The sequence below is a fragment of the Hyperolius riggenbachi genome, chromosome 7, assembly GCF_040937935.1.
Source record: "Hyperolius riggenbachi isolate aHypRig1 chromosome 7, aHypRig1.pri, whole genome shotgun sequence".
In the NCBI taxonomy this organism is placed as follows: domain Eukaryota; kingdom Metazoa; phylum Chordata; class Amphibia; order Anura; family Hyperoliidae; genus Hyperolius; species Hyperolius riggenbachi.
Window position 1 is genome coordinate 201440025 of NC_090652.1, and position 19167 is coordinate 201459191.

General features: G+C 42.1%; 1 protein-coding gene across 2 annotated transcripts in view; it reads right to left on the minus strand.

Moving 5' to 3' along the window:
- The window catches only part of PARD3B (par-3 family cell polarity regulator beta), an 807407-nt gene that overhangs the window by 203139 nt on the left and 585101 nt on the right, over positions 1-19167 (minus strand). The window lies entirely within an intron of this gene.

Consider the following 19167-nt stretch of genomic DNA (forward strand, 5'->3'; position numbering starts at 1 on the left):
AAGGCCCAACAAAGCCACTTCCAGTTCTTTTAGCTGGTAGCTTCATTGACAGATTTTCCCAGTTATGCTCAAAAGATGCCAGTCAGAGATACTAAGCTACACTACACTGACTTGCTGTGAATAAAAGCAATGCAATAGTGCCATTTTTGTCTGCATAAGGAGAACTATGTCAACTTTACAAAATGTCTTGTCACTTCTAAAGTAAAAGAACATCACATGGCTTATTTTGAAAATATTAAAAAGTAGAAATAAAGCAAATTAAATTACTCTAAACTAAAAAAAATTTTTTTAACTGGGGGACTTTCTATGAGTGACAGCACACATATTTTTTTAATTTCCTTTTACAAAATACGTCTTTCTCTTAAAGCGGATCTGAGATGAAAAACTAACTATAACAAGTAACTTGTCTACATATCTTATCTAAAGTTTAGATAGTTTACACAGCAAATCTAGCTGCAAACATCTTCAATAGAATATGATTATTTCTTCCTGTGATACGACAGCAGCCATGTTGTTTGTAAACATTACAAACAGGCAAACTTATCTGCATCTTCTATGGAAAAAAACCCAACCCCCCTCCTCCTGCCCAGACTGAGCTCCCATGAGTCCTTGCTACTGCCAAGGCTCTCTGAAAAACTGTGGGTGAGGCATGTTTAGTTTATAGGGACTTAGAGTATTAAGACAAAAACAAAAACGTATTTGGCTTGAGGAATGTCCTATAAACAATAGGAAAGGAACACAATTATGTAATGAGTAAAAGTTCATTTCGGATCCACTTTAAGGTGGGTACACATGCATAACTGCCCCTCAATTTGTATCACCCACCAGGATCAAACTGGATCCTGCGTGTGACACTGTGGGGCCTTTATGCTGTACAGATGTGTCATTAGGCAAAAGCTGAGCAATGCTGGGTAAGGGACAAAAGGCATATGAAAATATGTTTATGAAAATTCTTACTTGTGTAAAAAGTACGTGTTTACTCATGCTCATATATTTTCATCAATATTCTTATCTGTCAAATTCTCACAAAAAAATTTGGGGAAACAAAAGTGGCCATATATTGTTTATGTATTTTGTCAGCAATTGTGTATTATATATCAATAATAATAATAATAATTTAAAAAAAGTCTCAGTCAAGTCATTGAATTCCAGTTATTTAATTACCTCTAGGGCCACAGGATTATAAAATCAAGCACCCAGGGTTACAGGCTACTACTTCTAAAGGCTCACACATGTCCAATTTAATGCACAATCAACCGCACAACATGACCAACCGCACAAGTTGTTTACATAACAAGCACGTACAACACGCCAACCAACTAAACAACCAACTCACTTAAATACTGTGCATGCAAGCTAAATGACAAACTGCATAACATGTCTGCATTCAAAAACAACAAAGTTGTTCAAAAGACTTGTACACACATTCCAACTTACATGATTGTTAGTCAGATTGATCCTCCGGTTGGATCTGGCAAACAACCTGTTGGTCATCAGATTGTTTAACAGCCATACACACACCCAGCTTATCTTCCAACAGACAAGTTTGGAAGATGGTAGGACAGATTGTTTGTGGGTGTGTATGAGTCATAAAACTTTGGGTAGAACAATGGGTTACTCTCAAATGTGCAGCAAATTCCAGCATGGATACCCTGATAGGATGCCACCTGGAACAACACCAACTCAGCTACAAAGTGGTACACATAAAATCACAAAATGGGGTTAGTGCACACATTGCACAGAAGTCACCAACTTTCTGCAATAGCTGCAGACCTTATAATTTCCCAGGGCCTTTGGATTAGCTCAAAAACAGTACATAGAGAGCTTCATGGAATGTGTTTCCATGGCAGAGCTGCTTTATCCAAGCCAATGCAATGCAAAACGTTGGATGCAGTGGTGTAAAGCCTATTGTCACTGGACTCTGTGGAAGTCTCACTTCTTTGTCTGGCAATCTAAGGGCCCGTACACACCGCATGCGCTTTTCAAATCGCATGCGCTTTTTAATCGCAAGGTCTTTTGAAAAATAATGAAAATCGTGAAGATCTGTACATAGTGGTGCGATGCGCTTTTTCTATTCTCATGAAGGCTTGCAATTTAAAAATTGCATGCGATTTTAAAAGTGCAGCAGTGTGTACAGGCCCTAATGGACAAATCTGGGATTGTCAGATGCCAGGAGAACAACTCTTGCCTTACTGCACTGCGCCAAATGTAAAGTTTGGTGAAGGAGGAATTATGCTGTGGAGTTGTTTTTTAGGGCTTGGGCTTGGACCCTTTGTTTCAGTGAAAGTAACTCTGAATGCTTCAGGATGCCAAGACATTTTGAACAGTCTGATGCTCATAAGTCTCTGGCAGGGAACACACTTGACACTCAGTTTTCCGTGCGAGGTTTTCTGCATACTTTTTCTGCACACCAAGTGTGTTTCCATGCAGGAAAACGCGCGCGTTTTTTCACAGCAGCTGATGTAAATGATACAACTGCAACTACAAACTACAAATGAGAAAACTGCCAAAATGTGCAGAATCAGGATGCAGAATGTCAGTTTTTTTTCTGCGCGCGAACAACTCAGTAAGTGTGCACTAGCACATTGATTAACATGAATTCTCAGTTTTTCTGTGCAGAAAACGCGCACGAAAACAGCCAAGTGTGTTCCCTGCCTCAAGGACAGGCCTCTTCACCTGACTTTGACCCACCATCCTAGCTAAAGCCAGTAAATAAAACAGTAAAAGGTTACCTAAAAGTAAACTTAGAAAAAGTCAATTGGATCAGGCCCTTTGTGTCTTAGGTGTCAAATTATAGTAATAGTAGAAAAAAACATATCTGCAACCAAAACAGAAGCATATAAAGTCCATACATATTTCATATTCCATGGATGCATTGTTCAATATAAATTGCTGTATTGACTGATGTATCAATGGAGATATAAACATTGATGGGCTTTAAATGATAATGCTTTAGCTATAGATCCATTTTTCCAAAGGTTTGACACTGAGGCCTGGTGCACACCAAAACCCGCTAGCAGATCCGCAAAATGCTAGCAGATTTTGAAACGTTTTTTCTTATTTTGCTGTAGCGTTTCAACTAGCATTTTGCGGTTTTGGTGTAGTAGATTTCATATATTAATACAGTAAAGCTGTTACTGAACAGCTTCTGTAACAAAAACGCCTGCAAAACCGCTCTGAACTGCCGTTTTTCAGAGCGGTTTGCGTTTTTCCTATACTTTACATTGGAGGCAGAAACGCCTCCACAATCCAAAATCTGCAGCAGCCCGGGAGTATGCGTTTCTGCAAAACGCCTCCCGCTCTGGTGTGCACCATCCCATTGAAATACATTACCCAAGCGTTTCCACATCCGCAAGCGGATCAAAAAACTCTGCTGAACTGCTCTGGTGTGCACTAGGCCTTACTGGTGTACTCCCAGTTTTGAAGGATCATGTGGTACTTGTAAATCACCTATGCACTACTAGCATGGGCAAGGTCTGCTCATGTCTATCAGCCACCTCCTTTTGGATGTCCGCTAGGTTCTTGAAACTAAACCTGGACAAAACAGAATTTATGATCTTCCCACCCCGACCATCCCTGACCCTCACAGATGTGCATGTCACTGTTAACCACACTACCATTCGCCCTAACTCTCAAGCCCGCTGTCTGGGTATCACCCTGGACCCCGCACTCTTTTACCTTCCACATCCAAAACCTCAGAAAGTCCTGCAACTTCCACCTCCACATCTGCAAGATCCACCCTTTCCTGACCTCTGTCACCACCAAACTCCTCATCCATGCCCTACTGTAATGCCCTTCTTTTTGGTCTCCCTATGACCCGCATTGCCCCACTGCAGTCAGTCATGAAATTGGCAGCCAGAATTATCCACTCCTCCCATCGCTCCACCACAGTGGCTCCCCTCCACTGGCTTCCTATCCAGTCTAGAATCAGATTCAAGATACTGTGTCTGGCCTACAAATCTGTCCACAAAACCTGCCCAACCTAAATTTTCGATCTTACTCAGAAGCACACACCTAGCCGCTAACTCCGCTCCATCAATGAACTTCGCCTGACCACACCCCATCACCCAATCCATTCAGATCTCCAGGACTTCTCAAGAGCTGCTCCAACACTATGGAACTCCCTATCTCCCCCCATTAGGGTTGCTTCTTCCTTCAACATGTTCAAGAAGGTCCTCAAAACGCACCTTTTCATTCTGGCCTACCACCCCTCACTGGTGCTCTAAACCCGCAGCTGAACTCTGGTCCCCTACCTTTCGTGTCCCTACCTCTCCCTCTAGATTGTAAACTTTTGGCAGGGTACTCTTGCTTGTGTCTCCTACCTGATCAAGCACCCCCATCAACGTACACCCATCCTATGGATCTGAGTGAACTTGACTTGTCTAGTTTCCATGCTCCCACCCAGTGACTGAGTAAACATTACCTTGCACTCATACTGTGCTGCATGATCTGGTTTGCATGTATTCCTGTCTTGTCTTATTGCTGTATGTCACCCCTAAATATTGTCTGTAACCTTAACTAATATCCAGCACTGTGTAATATGTTGGCACTTTATAAATATAATAAATAAATACAATTGTCTCCAAGTACACAGTAAAACTGAAGCTTTTGCACCTGCTGCAGCTGTGATTTCATAACAAAAGTAATTAATCTACAGAACACATCCATATTGAGAGACATTTACATTTGGAGAACAAAATAAGATGATTTGAAGATCCATTTGGGACACACAGTGGCATAGGCGTCTATGGGGAAACAAAAACAAAGAGCCATAGCCAAAACGATGTTAATTTTCTCCATGGTACTTTACCGCATTTATATTGTAACGGTTGTGGAACTTTCTCCGAGACCAGCGCACCTGTAGAGGGAAATTCCTGTCGGCAGATGGCGCTGGGGAGTGCAGTGGAACCAATCCTCTGTACCTCCACAAATGCCAGACAGGAATTGTACGAAGCGCAGAACGCAATCGCAAGAGAGGCGATTGCGAATGAGAACGAGCAAAGGGACAGGTTGTATGTGTGTGCGCCAATCCAGTCGCCACCCCGCGACCACGCACACACAACAGCAGATATGAAATAGGAACGCGATCGCGAGAGGTGCGATCGCCAGACGTGACACAAGGCAGATCAGAATAGAATACGAGGGTAGCAAAGGCTCAGCAAATAATACAATGAGAAGATGCGGAAAATAACAAACGCCAGCTAACCGCGAACACCGCACTCATTCGCAACAGTGCACGCGGTTATGCGCGGTCTCCACGTGATAAGCACAATAGAGACAAGCACGCCTAACTAACCATCGACAGACAAACATGAAACAGAGGACGCGAACGCTTGCTTAACGGTTACCTCCCCGAGCCTCCAGCAAGCGGTCGTAGCAGACAAGACAGACACACAAAAACAGGGACAAACGAGAGATAGGATCCACAGCACTAGCGAAAAGTGGCTAGCGCGATCCAGGTACAGAGTAGCAGAACAGAAGGATCCACAGCACTAGCGAAAAGTGGCTAGCGCGATCCCAGGAGACAGAACAGAAGGATCCACAGCGCTAGCGAAAAGTGGCTAGCGCGATCCCAGGAGACAGAACAGAAGGATCCACAGCGCTAGCGAAAAGTGGCTAGCGCGATCCAGAGAGGCAGAACAGAAGAGATAGCTGGTACCAACCGCTGCACCAGCTATACTCCAAGAACAGAGATCAGAACCATTTCCTGTCGACCACCGTTGGGACAGGACAATGGCAACAGACAAACAAAACAGATAAACAATCCTTTCTGCACTAGGGAAATCTGCCTAGCACAGTTTCCAGGAATTACTCTAAGCTGAACTTCAAACAGAGAGTAAGGCTGACACCCCACCAGGAGTGTTACATAGGACGAAATCCTTATGACCAGCGAAGCATTGTGGGAAAGACATAGTACTTTTAGTACACGCCTCCAATGAATGTGGCCAGGCAATTTGCATGACAACGTATGCAAATTCCTCTGCAAGCACAAGCTGCAAAACTGACAGAAGCTCTTCTTTCCAGAGTCCTGCAGCATGCAAACCTACACAATGGTCACAAGGCTGCCTGCCTGCACAGGCAGCTGAGCAAATCATCACATATATTAACTCAGTTTTGCAAACTGGCCAAATGTATACATGGTAGACTGACATCTCCCTTTGCATATGGTCAACAACTGTCCTATAACTACTCAACAAATCAAGACATTGGCCCTTATGCAATTCATTGTTTCTCCTAAATTTTCTTCTAGGAAATTATTTTTAAACTACTCTTTAACCACCCGAGGACCGCAGTGTTAAACCCCCCTAAAGACCAGGCCATTTTTACATAAATTGGGCCACTGCAGTTTTAAGGGCTCGCTGCAGGGCCACACAACTCAGCACACAAGTGATTCCCCCACCAACTGAGCTCTCGGTTGGTGGGGTTTGATTGCTCCCCTGATTTTAATTTTTTTACAAATATTATACATTTTTTGATAAAAATGAATTTTTTAAAAATAATTTTCCCTCCCTCCCCCAGTCAGCCTATCACTGCGATTGGCTGTGATAGGCTTCAGCCTATCTCCACTGATCACTTCTGTGTCCCCCAGGGGGACAGCAGTGTCCCCAGTACAGCGCTGCCTTAGATCGCAGTGATGTAGAGGTATATTAGACGCCTGTTACGCCATCTAACATCTCCGAGTGCCGATCACCGCTAGGAGACTGAAGGCGGAGCTCCGCCTTTCCAGGATAGATGCGCGCGCATCGGCGTGCGTGCTCTCCTGCTAGCCCCATAGAAGGCCGTTCATGCCAATCGGCGTGGAGCGGTCCTGGGGCCGCCACCGCGTTCACGCCACTTAGTGCGGATCAGTCGGCAAGAAGTTAAAACAACTTTCCATCACTTGCAATTGAAAAATGACCAGAAAGCAGATGAAGTTAGTGTCAAAATTCTTTTTTTTTTAGTATATTCTCGTTTGCTGGTGGCTTAAAATGAATTTTATTTACAAGGTGTGAAAATGTCACCTAGGAGAAAACCCACCAAAAAACAAAAGAAAAGGTGAATTGAAAGGAGCCTTCATTTGTGGGTTTATTATCACTATTCCTCACCTAGAACTGTAAATGTATTTAGCACATATTTATATCAGTTATGTATGAATATAAGGTACCAGATGAATTTGTATTAGAAAAATGCACATAAAAGCAGAAAAAATATTTGCAGTCTTTCTGATAAATGTCACAATCAATATTCCAACAACTGATCAGCAACTAGCCTAATTAAAGTATTCAGCCTGTAAAACATAGCTGTCATGGAAGCTTCCATTAGTGTCTAAGCCAATAAAAAGATAATGGATTGTTTAAAGATATTCTGTTCATCCACTGATGCTATGCATTAAAAAGACTGGCTTCTCTCTTGTGTGGGGGACACGGAGGGAGTCTCATTTTCAAATGGAATTACAATTGAACATGCAGAACATTATATAAAAATAATATCTGTTTAAAATGGGTTTGATTCAATCTGTGCTTCATTATATATGCATTGGGAGAATGCATTTGAGTGGCATTTATATTGTAGTTGCAGTCATGATTCATGCAGAAAAATATATGTTGACCGTTTAAGTAAGGCTCTTCGATTTCTTGGACTGTGGTATTCAAATCTCAACGACTGACCAGGAATCTAAATGATTTATTGGCTTTCTGTCTCCATTGGTGCACTAACTCCTCCCTCTCTTTAATTGATTGATTGTCAAATAACTTAAAACCATGACAAGTTAAAAATAAGCAATAACACGCATTTGTAGCCCAGAAGTACTAAAAGCTGTAAACTTCCTCTGAAGATGTGCAACATCACCTGATATTCTTTGCCAGCCCTTGCTTGCATGTAATGGGTAGTGTTACTAGAAAGGCTGCTGCAAGAATGATTTACTCTGCTCTAAATTTCAGAACTTCTATCTACATAAACTCTACATAGGGAGGCACCCAGATCAGAGAGAGTGCATGTGACCTCTGGCAACAGAAGGTAGAAGTGAAGAGAAGTAGAAGAGACGGCTCCATCATGGACTATATACTGATCACTGGCGTAACAACAGCCCCCATGATCCCTGCTGCCGCGGGGGGAGGGCCGGGAACTAATTTTTTTCAATTTATTTATTCTAAGTATTTGTATAGCACCGAAATATTACGCAGTGCTGTACAGAGTATATTGTCTTGTCACTAACTGTCCCTCGGAGAAGCTCACAATCTAGTCCTTACCATAGTCATATGCCCATGTACGTATCATGTAGTGCATGTATCATAGTCTAGGGCCAATTTAGGGGAAGCCAATTAACTTACCTGAATGTTTTTTTTGTGAATGTTGGAGGAAACCGGAGTGCCCGGAGGAAACTCACACAGACACGGGGAGAACATACAAACTCCTTGCAGATGTTGACCTGGCTGGGATTCGAACCAGGGACCCAGCGTTGCAAGGCGAGAGTGCTAACCACTACGCCACGTGCTGCCCAGGGGCATGGTCCTATATGTGTGCTGCCATGGATGAGTGGCAACTGTTGAAAGTTTTCTAGCAATATAATCATTAAGTGGGAAGCTGATGTTTAGTGATCCATATTAGTGACATGTAGGAAAGACCTGTTGAGCGCTATCATCATTATAATAGAAGAATGGATGAAGGGTTGCAGCAGCAGTAAGCAAGCTCACTCAGCTCAACTGTAAGTAGACACAGAGCCCCCCCCCCCCCCCCGGATGTCCACACTCTGCCTCTAACTGCCCCTGATTGATTACAGCACTGTGCGCCTAGTGACAAGCACAGGAAGCTTGTTAGTTGCTGAGCTACAGTGTGGGGATGGGCTCAAGTAGCTTGCCCATCGCTAAGATGCCAGGTCTCGCAGGAAAGTGAAATCGGCACATATACCCACATTGTAGCTTAGCAACCGCCAAGATTCCGGAGCACTTCCTATGTTTGCAACCAGTCCCACAGTACTCCAACTAATCTGAGGCAGTTGGAGATGTGACAGTAGGCAAGTCTCACTGGTTGAGGTGGCGACAAGTATTCGTGGCCTTTATATACTTAGAAATTAGCTGGTGAGCATGCTTACTTCTGCTGTAACCACGAGTCCATGCACGTTCCACGCACAAGTGGTTTGGTAGGGGTACGGAGGGGAGGGGGGTGGCCTGCCAAATTCTGCTGGGGGGCCTGGGCTATCCAAGTTACATGCCTGATACTGATACAGATTTGCTAAAGCATCTCCAGAGACTTTTAAACCTCTTACATTGCAATGTCACAAATAAATCTGCAAACATGAACTGTTTTTTTTGTTTTTTGTTTTTTTAATAACCTTTTTAAATCAGTGTGTGGAGGGAATCAACCAGATAGATCAGTCTCTGATCAGATAATGAGCAGAGAGGGATCTACCGTATCTGATGCCCACATCGACCAGTTTATGGCAACCTTGACCTGATATTTCCCAGGTAAGGGTGGACAGTCACTAACCACTTTACTGGCTCAGTTTTAATTTTCCCACTGAATATATATAGAAATGGCTTGGTATTGAGACTTCATTATGTGCATTGAGAACAGTTAGATAGCACTGAGAAACCTGTAAAAGCTGAAGTTGTGTCACTTGGACCATTCTATTGCATTAATCATGGTAATTTGTCTGTAAATTTACAGGGATATGCTCCATTGTAGTCTGAATTCAGGTATGATTTATTACTGCCTAAAAAAGGACCATGCCTTTATGAAAATACAAAATATATATATATATTATTCATTAAACAGGAGATTCCAGACTTTCCATTGTCCTGCTCCTGCACTTGTAACTTGATCTCTGCATTCCTAGAAGTCTGCACAGAGTAAAAGTAACATTTTAAACATCCTTTAAACTGTCTTTAGGTTTGAGTACTTCATTGAAGAAACTCACATACAGTAGCTCATAAAAGGGAGTACACTCACATTTTTGTAAATATTTTATTATATTTACGATATGACACTTTGATACAACATACATACAACACAGTGGAGTAGAAGACAGAGATCGAGGCACCGCTTCTTTAAAATCCCTTTATTCCGGGTATATATTTATATAACGGGTACACAGTGCTCTAGTTGTCTGTCCTATGTAGAAGGAACCACATCTACATGGTCGACATGGTTACCAATGACGGAAGGCCCTCTGGGTAAGTCACGGTTGTTAAGAGCGATTGGCTGTATGCCGGAAGACTGCCTGATAGAGAGGCATGGAGGTAACCCGTATCGTCCATTGTCCAATAAGGTCTTCTACCTATGGAGAGGAAGTGGGAGGTGGCAATAACCTGTACCTTTGTATTTAAGGAATGTTTGTTAGAATGTCTTTTGTACAATCTGCCTCTGAAGAAGCGGGTTTAAGTCAGCGAAACAGCTGTCAGGCATCTGATACCCCCACTGCTATGTACCTGCTATTTCCCCCACCGGAATAAAGGGATTTTAAAGAAGCGGTGCCTCGATCTCTGTCTTCTACTCCACTGGATTACAATTACATTTCGGATGTGCACGCTCTGATTCCCATCCCCGGTGTGTCTGCCCTGCTGCATTTTGGTGCCAGGTACTGTGTTTCTCCTTCCATTACACATACAACACACATACATTAATTTCTAAACCGTTAGCAACTAAGCAAAAGTGGAGTTAAACCTAAAATACACAGCACATTAACAAAGTTTTGTGGTTTTTACTTTCTGTGTTCTACAGTGCTAAGAAACTACAATATAAACAACTGTGTAGCATACTTAACCCAGTTCACCCCCAAGGGTTTTTACCCTAACGGACCAGAGCAATTTTCACCTTTCAGCTCTCCTCCCTTTCATTCGCCAATAACTTTTTCACTACTTATCACAGCAAATTGATCAATACCTTGTTTTTTGCCACTAAATAGGCTTTTTGGGGGTGATATTTATTTTCAGTAATAACTTTTCTTTTTATGTATTTTAAAGGGAAAAACGAGGAAAAAATGAAAAAATACACTATTTCTTCAATTTCATCCCCTATAGTTTTAAAATAAACACTGCTATACTGCGCATAAAACCCACACATTTTATCTGCCTATTTGTCCTGGTTATCACAAGATATAAATTATGTCCATAGTACAAAGTATGATGACGATATATTATTTGGAAATAAAGGTGTATTTTTTCTACAGTGGTGTAAAAAACTATTTGCCCCCTTCCTGATTTCTTATTCTTTTGCATGTTTGTCACACTTAAATGTTTCTGCTCATAAAAACCGTTAACTATTAGTCAAAGATAACATAATTGAACACAAAATGCAGTTTTAAATGATGGTTTTTATTATTTAGTGAGAAAAAAAACTCAAAACCTACATGGCCCTGTGTGAAAAAGAAATTGCCCCCTGAACCTAATAACTGGTTGGGCCACCCTTAGCAGCAATAACTGCAATCAAGCGTTTGCGATAACTTGCAACGAGTCTTTTACAGCGCTCTGGAGGAATTTTGGCCCACTCATCTTTGCAGAATTGTTGTAATTCAGCTTTATTTGAGGGTTTTCTAGCATGAACCGCCTTTTTAAGGTCATGCCACAACATCTCAATAGGATCCAGGTCAGGACTTTGACTAGGCCACTCCGAAGTCTTCATTTTGTTTTTCTTCAGCCATTCAGAGGTGGATTTGCTGGTGTGTTTTGGGTCATTGTCCTGCTGCAGCACCCAAGATCGCTTCAGCTTGAGTTGACAAACAGATGGCCGGACATTCCCCTTCAGGATTTTTTGGTAGACAGTAGAATTCATGGTTCCATCTATCACATCAAGCCTTCCAGGTCCTGAAGCAGCAAAACAACCCCAGACCATCACACTACCACCACCATATTTTACTGTTGGTATGATGTTCTTTTGCTGAAATGCTGTGTTACTTCTACGCCAGATGTAACGGGACACGCACCTTCCAAAAAGTTCAACTTTTGTCTCGTCGGTCCACAAGGTATTTTCCCAAAAGTCTTGGCAATCATTGAGATTTTTTTTTTTAGCAAAATTGAGAAGAGCCTTGATGTTCTTTTTGCTTAAAAGTGGTTTGCATCTTGGATATCTGCCATGCAGGCCGTTTTTGCCCAGTCTCTTTCTTATGGTGGAGTCATGAACACTGACCTTAATTGAGGCAAGTGAGGCCTGCAGTTCTTTAGATGTTGTCCTGGGGTCTTTTGTGGCCTCTCGGGTGAGTTTTCTCTGCGCTCTTGGGGTAATTTTGGTCGGCCGGCCACTCCTGGGAAGGTTCATCACTGTCCCATGTTTTTGCCATTTGTGGATAATGGCTCTCACTGTGGTTCGCTGGAGTCCCAAAGCTTTAGATATGGCTTTATAACCTTTACCAGACTGATATAATCTCAATTACAGTACTTTTGTTCTCATTTGTTTCTGAATTTCTTTGGTTCTTGGCATGATGTCTAGCTTTTGAGGTGCTTTTGGTCAACTTCTCTGTGTCAGATAGCTCCTATTTAAGTGATTTCTTGATTGAAACAGGTGTGACAGTAATTAGGCCTGGGGTGACTACAGAAATTGAACTCAGGTGTGATAAACCACAGTTAAGTTATTTTTTAACAAGGGGGGCAATCACTTTTTCACACAGGGCCATGTAGATTTGGAGTTTTTTTTCTCACTAAATAATAAAAACCATCATTTAAAACTGCATTTTGTGTTCAATTATGTTATCTTTGACTAATAGTTAACGGTTTTTGATGAGCAGAAACATTTAAGTGTGACAAACATGCAAACGAATAAGAAATCAGGAAGGGGGCAGATAGTTTTTCACACCACTGTATGTTGTGTTTTTTTGTTTCTTTATTGCATACTACCAATGAATTCAAGCCCTTATTTGCAAATATAACAGTAATACACCCTCATAGCATACATATTTAAAAAGCTGAGTCCCTAAGGTAACTATTTATGCATTCTCTTTTCAATTCTGTAACTTTTGGTGTTTTTTGCAAGTATTTTATTTTGGTACAGAGTATACCGAAATAACAATTTTATTGCTTCTCATTCAGTTTGCCAAAAAAACAAAAATCAGATGACACATGCATAATCTCTCAAACACCCCAAATTACCTCATCTTGCTTGTCACGGTTAAAATGATACCCTATACACATCATCAGATAGCGTTTTGGCCACATAATACACTGTTAATCATGAGCAGCACCAATGTATTTTTTAAGGCCATTTTTTGCACCAGAAACAATACAGTCATTCTTTCCTAGCAAAACCCCTAGAGTCTCAGAACATTCAATACAGGTCATAAATGATACCATTCAGAAAACCTAGAGAACCAGACCTACACAGATATACATATCTTGTAACATATGACTTGAGCGGTTTTGCTGAAATTGCACCATAACTTTGAAAATAGCATTTTTTATTTATTTTTTTTACAGTTTTTTCACTTTGGCATGAAAAGACAATTCAAATGACATGCATAATCTCTCAAACACCCCAAATTCTCTTCTCGTGCTTGTCACGGCTAAAATGATACCCTCTATACAATATCAGATTGCTTTTTGGCCACGCAATACACTATTAACCACTTAACGACTGCCTAACGCTTGTTCGAGCGGCCGTTCCATGTCAGTTCACGGAGGGTGTCTCAGTGAACAGCCTGCGAGCCTCCGATCGCGGCTCGCAGGCTAAATGTAAACACGCGGGGAAGAAATCCCCGGTGTTTACGTAGCAGTGCCGTAAAGGAGATCGGCAATCCCCGGCCTCTGATTGGCCGGGGATCACCACCGTCTGATAGGCTGAAGCCTATCAGAGGCAGTACAGGATAGATCGCCGTCCTCCACAGCGAGGAGGGGAGGGAGGGAAGGAGAGGGAGGGCAGAATATCGCTGCGGAGGGGGGCTTTAGCCCCACCGCTTGGCCACACAGAGCGGCAGCGATCTCAGACCCCCCAGCAGGACATCCCCCTAGTGGGGAAAAAGGGGGGGGGGGAGTCTGATCGCCCTGCAGCAAACGCTATCTATGCTGTGGGCTGGAGAGCCCACGCAGCCAAGTGCAGGGAAAAATCCCCTGGTCCTCAAGTGGTTAACCATGAACAGCACCAATGGATTTTTCTAGGCCCTATTTTTACCAAATGTAACAATGTAATTCTTTCTTCTCAAAGCCCCAGGAGTGTAAGAACATTCAATAAAAGACACAAATGTTACCATTCTGAAAACTAGAGACCCAGACCTACTCAGATGTTATTTTGTTACATTTTGAACTCACCATTGCAGGTCTAGCAGGATGGAGACAATCCAGAGGTCATACGCCAAGGTAAGCCAGTGGTCAAAATCAGGGGGGGTGGTCTGCAGAGTAAGGCCTGGTTCCCATCATACGCGCTTCCGTGTGCATTTGGAAGCACATATGATGTGCTGAAACGCAGGAATGGCAGAAGGGCATAGACAGCCCTTCTACTGTTCACATCTATTGCGCTGCGCAGCAGTATGATGCACTAGGAAGCGCTTGCGTACTGCTGCCTGCATTTTGCCTGGAAGCGCAGAGCTGATCCCATCACTGTCAATGGGTGGGATCAGCAGCGCAGGGAGCAGCGGCGCAGATGGCAAGCGATCGTATGCGTTGTGTTCAGATCGCACGGCCATCTGCACTAGCTAGATATGAACAAGGCCTAAAGTCTTGTGGCTAACACTCTTGTCTTGCAGCAGAAAGTCCAAGTAGGAAAAAACTATTTGCAGGTTGTAGGAGTTTTGGGTTACCTCCAAACTTCTGGGTTTCCTCCCACACCCCAACAAAGGTGGTAATGTGTGGTAATGAACTAGTGGTAACTGTGAGCTCCTTTGAGGGGCAGTAAGTGGTAAATAAAAGTAGAAAGGAAAAAATAAAGTCCAGTGAAAATTTAGGGTAATAAAAAAAAAATTAAGTAGTCGGAGAGCATTTGGTCCACAAGATCCACCGCACACATGTTTTTTGTGTAGTCGACCAATGCCACTGGCTTCTCAATCTGCTCTCTGGAGGTTGTGACAGGAACCATTTCTTCATTATGAATGGATGTCAGGACCATGACGTCTCTCTCTTGTCCCTATATTTTACAGCCAGGAGCTCACCACTTCTTAAGGCTAGTACACACTAGCAATTTTGATTGACCAATGATTGCTCAATTTTACCACCTCCATGTAGTATGAGGGCCAAACAGATTTTCAATTCTATGCAGATTATATAGGTAAATGGTCATACTACATGGAGGTGGTAAAATTGAGCAATCATTGGTCAATCAAAATTGCTAGTGTGTACTAGCCTGTATGATTTCCCTTTAGTTAATTTTTTATTAACCACCTGTGGTGGGAGGCCTATGCAGTTTGGCCTCACCGTCCCACAGACACCAGTCTCTGCAGAATATAAAAATTAAAAAAAAGAAATGCTGGTGTAAAAAATATCCACGTACACATGAAAGCCTTGGTGGAGGAGTGGGTTGGCTAGTTCCACCACAATTTTCCCACTGGTTGGCATGTACGGTGAGCACCCAGCTGCTATCTTTGCCCTCATACAGCAAAAAAGCATATAGATTTATAATATATATATATATATATATATATATATATATATATATATTTTTTTTTTTTTTTTTACAAAAATGAAAAGAATAGAAAAGTACAGATAGAAATATCAGAATAAGGGTAGAAGAGGGGTGAAAAAGAACAGAAAGGTAAAGAAAAGTACTAAAAAGTACTAAAAAAAACTAAAATAAAACAGAAAATGGGTAAATGGTAAAAGAAGGAGAGGATAATGGGTTAATTAATAGTATGGGGTTGAAATTTTGTTTCACAAAAGAAAAATCCTACCACAATCACAGTCTTCTGTTTGACAGCAGTCTGAGGTGATGGATGAGCTGGGAGGGAGAAAGCAAGTTTGTTTACTGACACAACAAGGCAGATCATGGTTACTGGCTTGTAACAATGATCTGTCTTGTTAGGGCCTGTACACACTGCTGCGCTTGCGCTGCGTTTTTAAAAACGCATGCGTTTTTAAAATCGCAAGGTCTTTTGAAAAAGAATGAAAATCGTGATGACTTGTACACACTGGTGCGATGCGTTTTTAGAAAAACGCAATTGCAGTGCTTGCTGCGCTTTAAGCGCAGCGCATGAAAAACGCATTAAAAACGCATGCGCTTGCCTGCGTTTTTCAGAAGTCAGTATCCCAGAAGACTCTGCAATCTCCTGATTCCTGTTGAAATGTAAACTAGAAAAAAAACAAAGGATTCTTTAGCCAATCAGCAATTACAAGAAAAACGCAAACGCACAAAAAACGCAGGCAAAAGTGCATGCGTTTTTAAAACTATATGCACTGTAAAAACGCATGCGCTTGCGATTTTGCTTGCGTTTTTCAGTGTGTACAGGCCCTTACTGGCACTTGATTGTCCCAGGGAACATGTGATTCCCTGCTCCAATCACATAGGCCTGGTGCACACCAAAAACTGCTAGCAGATCCGCAAAACGCTAGCGGTTTTTGAAACACTTTTTCTTATTTTTCTGTAGCGTTTCACCTAGCGTTTTGCGGTTTTGGGAAGCTTTTTTGGTGTAGTAGATTTCATATATTGTTACAGTAAAGCTGTTACTGGACAGCTTCTGTAACAAAAATGCCTGCAAAACCGCTCTGAACTGGCGTTTTTCAGAGCGGTTTGCGTTTTTCCTATACTTAACATTGGAGGCAGAAACGCTGTGTTTCAGCAAAACGCCTCCCGCTCTGGTGTGAACCACCCCATTGAAATACATTACCCTAGCGTATCCACAGCCACAAGCGGCTGTAAAAAACGTGAAAAAACCTGCTCGGTGTGCACCAGCCCTAAGCCGCGGGACACGATGTGCATGCGCGGCAGGAGCACGCCCGCTCGCACACAGCGGCAGAGTTACAATGTAACTCATTAAAGTGTCCTGTTGCCGTTAATAGAGGCAAACATGACGCTTTAATGCGTTACATTGTCTGCAAATGGTTAAAGATTCAAGACATAGCTATATTTTTATCTATGCTGCACATGGTCAAAGCACATGCACACACAAAAGAAAATTCACAGCAAATATATCAGCATGGTGTTTGTCTGCATGCTAGAATGCACACACCAATGCAAGGATACAAGGAAATATATAATGCACGTCTTTTCAGTGTGTATTCATGATCTGTGGTCCCCTGCTTCACTGCTCCACTTATGACTGTAACCGTCAAAGCAGCTCCAGGGTCATGAATCATTCCTTACAATAAATGGATGGATCTATCCCATTCAGTGCTATTAAATCTACCTCATATTTATGTATCTCTTTCCTACCTATCTACAGATCATAAAGTGTGCATAGGTTTACCACAGTCATCTATCACGTTTCTTGTATATTAAAGTAGGACCATTTCAGCATAAAATTCAGAAGATGCTGAATTTATGTGGCTTCTAACCAAGTAAACATAGAAGTCAAACGGTATTACTATGCAGAAATAGCTGCATTCCAGTATCTTATATGGAAATGCATAATCTTCATTTTAAACAGCGAAGAATAGTATCCACAAACCATCGACGTGTTTTCTATAATGTAAGGAAAATAAAAAAAAGAAGCACTGCTGAAACAAAACACTGAATGCAGTGCAGCTAATATATAATTGCCTTTAGTGCATTGATTGGGACAATATACACACCTATGCCAAAACATCCTTAGAACAATTGCAGAATGCAGATCATACAACAATTGTGCAACTCTCTGCCCTGTTTATTTTTATGCCGAGTGGTTAAGATGCAGGTATCAGATTACTTTGATTATAATGATTTAAAGTGGAACTGAAAATAAATAAAACACAAAGAGTTTCACGTACCTGGAGCTTCTGCCAGCCTTTTGCAGCCATCCTGTCCCACACTAGTCCTCCACGATCCTCTGTTCTCCCGCCGCCAGCTAGCTTCGCTTAGTTCGACTTGTAAGTCTATGGGCCACTGCTCCTGAGCAGCCCTGCCACGCGTAGCCTTGTTCGTGTTACCCTCCGCAATAGCATCCTGCACCGGCACGCACGAGTGAAGTAACGCGTGGCCAGAGGAACGGAGGATCGTGGAGAACCGGCATGGGACAGGACGATTGCAAGGGGCTGGCAGAAGCCCCAAGTAGGTGAAACACTTTGTTTTTTAGCTTCAGTTCCACTTTAAGCACTGGACCTCCTCATCAGGTGTGGCTTTTTGTTGATTTTTATTTTTGGGGTGGTTAAGGTTATGGGCTGAATAGAAGAAATTACTATCATATGTGGAGAGAAATTATAATTTTCTTATCTAAGCAACATCCATGTTTTTTATTATTGCTACACTGTGCTGACAGCTTCAGTACCAAAACTTTGAAGCTATTTACATATTTACTTTGCACAGCACCACAGAATATGTTGGCATTTTATAAATCAATAATACTAATACCACATCGTTTTACATACAGTTCTCAAGGGAATAGATGCAACTCAAATCAGAGTGCTTGATTTCCTAAGACATCCTTAGGGATCTCAACATGTCTCCACTGGAAATATTATAAATCACCACTGACCATTAGGCCATCCCAGTATATTAACTACAGTCTGCACTCGCAGTACACTTCAAATCCATGCTAGCAGTTACACAGTGTACAGCCTAATCTCTGCCAGCAATCACACTGCACTCACAATCTATTGTAGTTACAATGCATTCAAAAGTTCTCGAGTCATCTGCCCCAGTCTCACCCAATAGTTCAGTCACACTATATTTGCAATCTCTGTCAGCAACCTCATCAGAATCAATTTAATTTCGCCAAGTAAGCTTGCACCTACAAGGAATTTGTCTTGGCAGTTGCTTAACAAACACATTGTGCCCCTAAGGTCACCATCACAGGGCACCAAAGTCTCTGTCTCTGGTGAAACAGGCACTACAATGTTGAAGACATGCTACAGAGAGCCATACAGAGCTGTAAATAAATTGTGTCTGCGTGCGTGCGTTTGTGTTTGTGTGTGTGTGTGTGTGTGGGGGGGGGGGGTGGAATAAAAAGTCTGTACACATTTTGGGGCTTTGAAATTTTACTAAAAATTCTGTTGGGGTGAGATAAGGTAGGAGAGAAAGATTGGGCCCAATATGAGATAAACTCAAAATCTGCAGTTAATGATGGGGGGAGGGGGTGCTGAAGGGAGAAGGGGTTGCAGACAGTTACCAACTGGGTACTGCATTTTTTTAAATACATTTGAGCTC